This window comes from Triticum aestivum, chromosome 3D, assembly GCF_018294505.1.
Source record: "Triticum aestivum cultivar Chinese Spring chromosome 3D, IWGSC CS RefSeq v2.1, whole genome shotgun sequence".
NCBI classification, from domain to species: Eukaryota; Viridiplantae; Streptophyta; class Magnoliopsida; order Poales; family Poaceae; genus Triticum; species Triticum aestivum.
In genome coordinates, this window is record NC_057802.1 from 342,438,364 (window position 1) to 342,447,027 (window position 8,664).

Consider the following 8,664-nt stretch of genomic DNA (forward strand, 5'->3'; position numbering starts at 1 on the left):
TAAAACTGTGTATCTCAAAAAAGGTGATTAAAACTGTGTCACTTCACACCGCTTCCTCCGATCCCATCTGTCACGTGCTGCCCTATCGCGATTGCATCGAACGGACTGCGAGCCGCCGCACGGGACACACGGAAAACACGTAAGCACTTTCTAGCATTTTTTTCGGGTGGGGATGTTTAGCCGGCCGTAACTTATATGAAGTGAAAAAAAATCTATTCCATTTATTCACTCCTATAACGTATTAGATTTTCATTCCATTTTTACACGAGGGTATATTAGCTACAGAATATAGTATGGACGATTGTTATAAAATCGAACTTTCTCAATAGCACAGAAGCTACGGAATTCAGTATTCCATGATGGATTTGGAACATGTAGTAAAAACAAACAAATCAAGAAATCGTTGGCCATTCCACAAAAAAATGTTGGCCAAACTAAAATAATACTCACTCCATTTGAAAAATGTGTGGTGGTTTTAGTTTAAATTTGAACTAAAATCACGACACTTATTTTAAAATGAGGAAGTACGTGGACATAACCAAAACACAAACAATGATATGAAGAGGAAAATGCATAAGAGATGTTCCGTACAATATAATGTAAAAAAGAAAGAAAATGCAAGTCCATGTGACATATAATTTATGTAAAAATATAAAATATATCAATTCTAGCCGCCCAATTGCGCGGGTGGACCCGCTAGTTCATTACATTTTGAAAACTTTTCCTATAAACTCAACGAAATTCATTACATATTTCGCATAAACCATACTAAAACCTACTGTAAACCTAATCTAAACGATCACCGGCGCCCGACCACCATGTACGGCCATGAACCTGAGAAAGCCGGCTATTGCCTTTGCCTCCTCCTCATCCGCCTCGATAACCTCCTCCTCCGGAGCACAAGGTTCTGAAGATTTCCGCCTCCACGTCGCCGTCAAGCGGCTAATCGGTCGCCGATGTTTATCCTACCAAGCTTGGCGTCGACTAAGTGGAGGACTGGTGGCCTTCCTGGGAACAGAGCGGCGGCGACCTACCGTGTACTACTCTTCCTCGCTGCCGGCTGTGCCCGCACACGCGCGCCGGCTTCGTGGTCGTGGCGGCGGAGGGCGGCGGGGGGGGGGGCGGCGATCTCCTTCGTCTGCTCCTACGACAGTACGTCCAAGAGAGCTTTGGAGCGCGCCCGGAGCGGGGCCGCCGATGTCCTTCGTCTGCTCCTGTGACAGTACATTCAAGAGAGCTTTGGAGCGCCAGGAGGCCATGGTTGGAGTGGTGCCGACAGAAGGAAGGGACCGGAGGAGAATGAGCGTGGGTCTTTGGCTATGGCTGGGAGCTGGGGCTCAAGTTAATATAGCGGGCGAATGGCAATGAGCCGCGGCAGATGGATGGACGGCTGGCGCCGGAGTAGGTTCGTCGGCAGCCGCGTGTCATTAATGTGGGCGGCGGACGGAAGGATAGTCATGGTGTCGTTAACGCGGAACAGTCGCTTGCACCGGGATGCCGCGCGGGTGGCGCTCTCTTGGCCGTCGCGCTGCTGCAATGCCGGCGCCAGTGAGAGGTCGCGTCGGGCGTGAATGCGGACGCTGCTTCAGTGACTTAACCGCAGGTGCGTTGTATCACTGACATGTGGGCCCAACGGGCATCTGGCCCGCATGTCAGTGACACACCAAGTACACCTGCAGTTAAGGCCGGTGAATGCGGCATTGACGTTCTAGAGAGACGGTGATCGTTTCAGGCGGGAAGCGTGCGCTAGCGATGGAAGGGGTTTCGGTAGGCCAGGGCGGTCAGACGCTGGCGTGGTGGTAAAATGTGAACTCATGGATGACGAGCCTTTGAAGCGTATGCGGCACGTATTGACAACCAGGCATCCATGCAACCGCTCTTGTCGCCAGCTAGCCTTCGAGGACCACCATTAGACACCACACAACCATGCATAACCTACGAATAATGGACGAATCGATCAGACACACACTCGTGTGCAGTGGCACTATGATCGGTTGCTCATGATAGTACATGCTCCGCACCATAGTACCCTCTCTAGCTAGGCTGTTTTATAGATTGTCATTGTGATGGACGATATACATGAGCAAGGCACCGAGTCACGAGTATGACCGTTGGTGTTGAGCCAGGTGAATACATGTTCGGTGTTCGCGGAGGCCTCCAGCAAACGTCTAAACAGTAATGTCACATACGCATAATTTTGGTTTTTATTTCTTTCTCCACTGACAGGTAGGCCCGCATAGATAGATAGATAAAGAACACGAGCTGATGAGGCGCATGCGGACTGTTTGACTGGTCAAACAGACAAATACGGAGCTATACGCTGAGCCAGTGACCGTATAATTTGTTGGGGATCGTTGCAGAAATTAAAAAATTTCTACGCTTCACCAAGATCAATCTATGGAGAGACTAGCAACGAGAGAGAGAGAGAGGAGTGTATCTTCATACCCTTGAAGATCGCGATGAGGAAGCGTTACAAGAACGCGGTTGGAGGAGTCGTACACGCAGCGATTTAGATCGCGGTCGATTCCGATCTAAGTGCCGAACAACGGCGCCTCCGTGTTCAACACACGTGCAGCCCGGTGACGTCTCCCGTGCCTTGATCCAACAAGGAGGAGGGAGAGGTTGGGGAAGACAACTCCAGCAGCAGCACGAGCGTGGTGGTGGTGGAGCAGCGTGGTTTCCAACAGGGCTTCGCCAAGCACTACGAAGGACGAGGATGCGGAGAGGTAGGGCTGCGCAGAGAGAGAGAGAGAGACTCGTGTCTTTGGCAGCCCCAAAACCCCCACTATATATAGGAGGAGGGGAGGTGGCTGCGCCCCCTCTAGGGTTCCCACCCTAGGGGGTGCGGCAGCCCTACATGGGATTGGAGGGGGCGGCCAAGAGGGGGGAGAGGGGGGGGCGCCCTAGGGTGGGCCTTTAGGCCCATCTGCGCCTAGGGTTTCCCCCCTCTCCTCCTAGCCGTGCCTTGGGCCTTGGTGGGAGGCGCACCAGCCCACTCAGGGGCTGGTCCCTTCCCACTCTTGGCCCATGCAAGCCTCCGGGGCTGGTGGACCCCCCGGAACCCTTCCGGTGGTCCCGGTACATTACCAGTGATGCCCGAAATACTTCCGGTGGCCAAAACCTCACTTCCTATATATTATTCTTTACCTCCGGACCATTCCGGAACTCCTCGCGATGTCTGGGATCTCATCCGGGACTCCAAACAACATTCGGTAACCACATACAAACTTTCCCTATAACCCTAGCATCATCGAACCTTAAGTGTGTAGACCCCACGGGTTCGGGAGGCATGTAGACATGCTTAGGATTGGGTCTTGTCCATCACATCATTCTCCTAATGATGTGATCTCGTTATCAACGACATCCAATGTCCATGGTCAGGAAACCGTAACCATCTATTGATCAACGAGCTAGTCAACTAGAGGCTCACTAGGGACATGTTGTGGTCTATGTATTCACACATGTATTAAGATTTCCGGATAACACAATTATAGCATGAACAATAGACAATTATCATGAACAAGGAAATATAATAATAACCATTTTATTATTGCCTCTAGGGCATATTTCCAACAGTCTCCCACTTGCACTAGAGTCATTAATCTAGTTACATTGTGATGAATCGAACACCCATAGAGTTCTGGTGTTGATCATGTTTTGCTCGTGGAAGAGGTTTAGTCAACGGATCTGCGAAATTCAGGTCCGTATGCACTTTACAAATATCTATGTCTCCATCTTGAACATTTTCACGAATGGAGTTGAAACGACGCTTGATATGGCTGGTCTTCTTGTGAAACCTGGGCTCCTTGGCAAGGGCAATAGCTCCAGTGTTGTCACAGAAGAGAGTCATCGGGCCCGACGCATTGGGAATAACTCCTAGGTCGGTAATGAACTCCTTCATCCAGATTGCTTCATGTGCTGCCTCCGAGGCTGCCATGTACTCCGCTTCACATGTAGATCCCGGCACGACGCTTTGCTTGCAACTGCACCAGCTGACTGCCCCACCATTCAAAATATACACGTATCCAGTTTGTGACTTGGAGTCATCCAGATCTGTGTCGAAGCTAGCATCGACGTAACCCTTTACGACGAGCTCTTCGTCTCCTCCATAAACGAGAAACATATCCTTAGTCCTTTTCAGGTACTTCAGGATATTCTTGACCGCTGTCCAGTGTTCCATGCCGGGATTACTTTGGTACCTTCCTACCAAACTTACGGCAAGATGGCATACATAATAGACCCTATGGCCGAGGCATAGGGGATGACACTCATCTTTTCTCTATCTTCTGTCGTGGTCGGGCATTGAGCCATGCTCAATCTCACACCGTGCAATACAGGCAAGAACCCCTTCTTGGATTGATCCATATTGAACTTCTTCAATATCTTGTCGAGGTATGTGCTTTGTGAAAGACCAATGAGGCGTCTCGATCTATCTCTATAGATCTTGATGCCTAATATGTAAGAAGCTTCTCCAAGGTCCTTCATTGAAAAACACTGATTTAAGTAGGCCTTTATGCTTTCCAAAAATTCTATATCATTTCCCATCAATAGTATGTCATCCACATATAATATGAGAAATGCTACAAAGCTCCCACTCACTTTCTTGTAAACACAGGCTTCTCCATAAGTCTGCGTAAACCCAAATGCTTTGATCATCTCATCAAAGCGAGTGTTCCAACTCCGAGATTCTTGCACCAGCCCATAGATTGAGCGCTGGAGCTTGCATACCTTGTCAGCATTCTTAGGATCGACAAAACCTTCCGGATGCATCATATACAATTCTTCCTTAAGGAAACCATTAAGGAATGCCGTTTTGATGTCCATTTGCCATATCTCATAATCATAGAATACGGCAATCGCTAACATGATTCGGTTGGACTTCAGCTTCGCTACGGGTGAGAAGGTCTCATCGTAGTCAACCCCTTGAACTTGTCGATAACCCTTAGCGACAAGCCGAGCCTTATAGATGGTCACATTACCATCCGCGTCTGTCTTCATCTTAAAGATCCATTTATTTTCTATGGCTCGCCGATCATCGGGCAAGTCTGTCAAAGTCCATACTTTGTTTTCATACATGGATCCTATCTCGGATTTCATGGCTTCAAGCCATTTGTTGGAATCTGGGCCCGCCATCGCTTCTTCATAGTTCGAAGGTTCACCGTTGTCCAACAACATTATTTCTAGGACAGGGTTGCCATACCATTCTGGTGTGGAACATGTCCTTGTGGACCTACGAAGTTCAGTAGTAACTTGATCCAAAGTTCCTTGATCATCATCATTAACTTCCTCTCTAGTCGGTGCAGGCACCACAGAAACATTTTCTTGAGCTGCGCTAATTTCCGGTTCAAGAGGCAGTACTTCATCACGTTCTACTTTCCTCCCACTTATTTCTTTCGAGAGAAACTAGGATCCATTCTTGGCAACAAAGATCTTGCCTTCGGATCTGAGGTAGAAGGTATACCCAATAGTTTCCTTAGGGTATCCTATGAAGACGCATTTTTCCGACTTGGGTTCGAGCTTTCAGGTTGAAGTTTCTTGACATAAGCATTGCATCCCCAAACTTTCAGAAATGACAGCTTAGGTTTCTTCCCAAACCATAATTCATACGGTGTCGTCTCAACGGATTTCGACAGAGCCCTATTTAAAGTGAATGCGGCAGTCTCTAAAGCATAACCCCAAAATGATAGCGGTAGATTGGTAAGAGACATCATAGATAGCACCATGTCTAATAGAGTGCGATTACGATGTTCGGACACACCATTACGCTGAGGTGTTCCAGACGGCGTGAGTTGTGAAACAATTCCACATTTCCTTAAGTGCGTGCCAAATTCGTGACTCAAATATTCCCCTCCACGATCTGATCGTAAGAACTTTATTTTCCTGTCACGTTGATTCTCAACCTCACTCTGAAATTCCTTGAACTTTTCAAAGGTCTCAGACTTGTGTTTCATTAAGTAGACATACCCATATCTAGTTAAGTCATCAGTGAGGGTGAGAACATAACGATAACCACCGCGAGCCTCAACGCTCGTTGGACCGCACACATCAGTATGTATGATTTCCAATAAGTTGGTTGCTCGCTCCATTGTTCCGGAGAACGGAGTCTTGGTCATTTTGCCCATGAGGCATGGTTCGCACGTGTCAAATGATTCATAATCAAGAGACTCCAAAAGTTCATCTGCATGGAGTTCCTTCATGCGTTTGACACCAATGTGACCAAGGCGGCAGTGCCACAAGTATGTGGGACTATCATTATCAACCTTACATCTTTTGGCATTCACACTATGAATATGTGTAACATCACGTTCGAGATTCAATAAGAATAAACCATTGACCAGCGAGGCATGACCATAAAACATATCTCTCATATAAATAGAAAAACCATTATTCTTAGATTTAAATGAGTAGCCATCTCGCATTAAACGAGATCCAGATACAATGTTCATGCTCAAAGCTGGCACTAAATAACAATTATTGAGGTTCAAAACTAATCCCGTAGGTAAATGTAGAGGTAGCGTGCCGACGGCGATCACATCGACCTTGGAACCATTCCTGACGCGCATCGTCACCTCGTCCTTCGCCAGTCTCCGCTTATTCTGCAGCTCCTGTTTTGAGTTACAAATATGAGCAACCGCACCGGTATCAAATACCCAGGAGCTACTACGAGTGCTGGTAAGGTACACATCAATAACATGTATATCATATATACCTTTGGTATTGCCGGCCTTCTTATCCGCTAAGTACTTGGGGCAGTTTCGCTTCCAGTGACCGTTTCCCTTGCAATAAAAGCACTTAGTCTCAGGTTTGGGTCCATGCTTTGGCTTCTTCCCGGCAACTGGCTTACCGGGCGCGGCAACTCCCTTGCCGTCCTTCATGAAGTTCTTCTTACCCTTGCCTTTCTTGAAACTAGTGGTTTTATTGACCATCAACACTTGATGTTCCTTTTTGATCTCCACCTCCGCTGATTTCAACATTGAATATACCTCAGGAATGGTTTTCTCCATCCCCTGCATATTGAAATTCATCGCAAAGCTCTTGTAGCTAGGTGGAAGCGAATTAAGGATTCTGTCAATGACCGCGTCATCCGGGAGATTAACTCCCAGCTGAGACAAGCGGTTGTGCAACCCAGACATTTTGAGTATGTGCTTGCTGACAGAACTATTCTCCTCCATCTTACAACTGTAGAACTTGTCGGAGACTTCATATCTCTCGACTCGGGCATGAGCTTGGAAAACCATTTTCAGCTCTTGGAACATCTCATATGCTCCGTGTTGCTCAAAACGCTTTTGGAGCCCCGATTCTAAGCTGTAAAGCATGCCGCACTGAACCAGGGAGTAATCATCACTACGCGACTGCCAGGTGTTCATAACGTCTTGAGTTGCTGGGAAAACAGGTGCTTCACCTAGCGGTGCACCAAGGACATATGCTTTCTTGGCAGCTATGAGGATGATCCTCAAGTTATGGACCCAGTCCGTATAGTTGCTACCATCGTCTTTCAGCTTGGTTTTCTCTAGGAACGCGTTGAAGTTGAGGGCAACATTAGCGTGGGCCATTTGATCTACAAGACATATTGCAAAGATTTTTAGACTATGTTCATGATAATTAAGTTCATCTAATCAAATTATTTAATGAACTCCCACTCAGATAGACATCCCTCTAGTCATCTAAGTGATACATGATCCGAGTCAACTAGGCCGTGTCCGATCATCATGTGAGATGGACTAGTCATCATCGGTGAACATCTTCATGTTGATCGTATCTACTATACGACTCATGTTCGACCTTTCGGTCTCTCGTGTTCCGAGGCCATGTCTGTACATGCCAGGCTCATCAAGTCAACCTAAGTGTTTTGCATGTGTAAATCTGGCTTACACCCGTTGTATTCGAACGTTAGAATCTATCACACCCGATCATCACGTGGTGCTTCGAAACAACGAACCTTCGCAACGGTGCACAGTTAGTGGGAACACTTTCTTGAAATTATTGTGAGGGATCATCTTATTTAAGCTATCGTCGTTCTAAGCAAATAAGATGTAAAAACATGAAAAACATCACATGCAATCAAATAGTGACATGATATGGCCAATATCATTTTGCTCCTTTTGATCTCCATCTTCGGTGCGCCATGATCATCATTGTCACTGGCATGACACCATGATCTCCATCATCGTGTCTTCATGAAGTTGTCTCGCCAACTATTACTTCTACTACTATGGCTAACGGTTAGCAATAAAGTAAAGTAATTACATGGCGTTTTCAGTGACACGCAGGTCATTCAATAAATTAAGACAACTCCTATGGCTCCTGCCGGTTTTCATACTCATCGACATGCAAGTCGTGATTCCTATTACAAGAACATGATCAATCTCATACATCACATATATCATTCATCACATCCTTTTGGTCATATCACATCACACGACATATGCTGCAAGAACAAGTTAGACGTCCTCTAATTGTTGTTGCAAGTTTTTACATGGCTGCTATATGTTTCTAGCAAGAACGTTTCTTACCTACGCCAAAACCACAACGTGATATGCCAGTTCTATTTACCCTTCATAAGGACCCTTTTCATCGAATCCGATCCGCCTAAAGTGGGAGAGACAGACACCCGCTAGCCACCTTATGCAACTAGTGCATGTCAGTCGGTGGAACCTGTCTCAC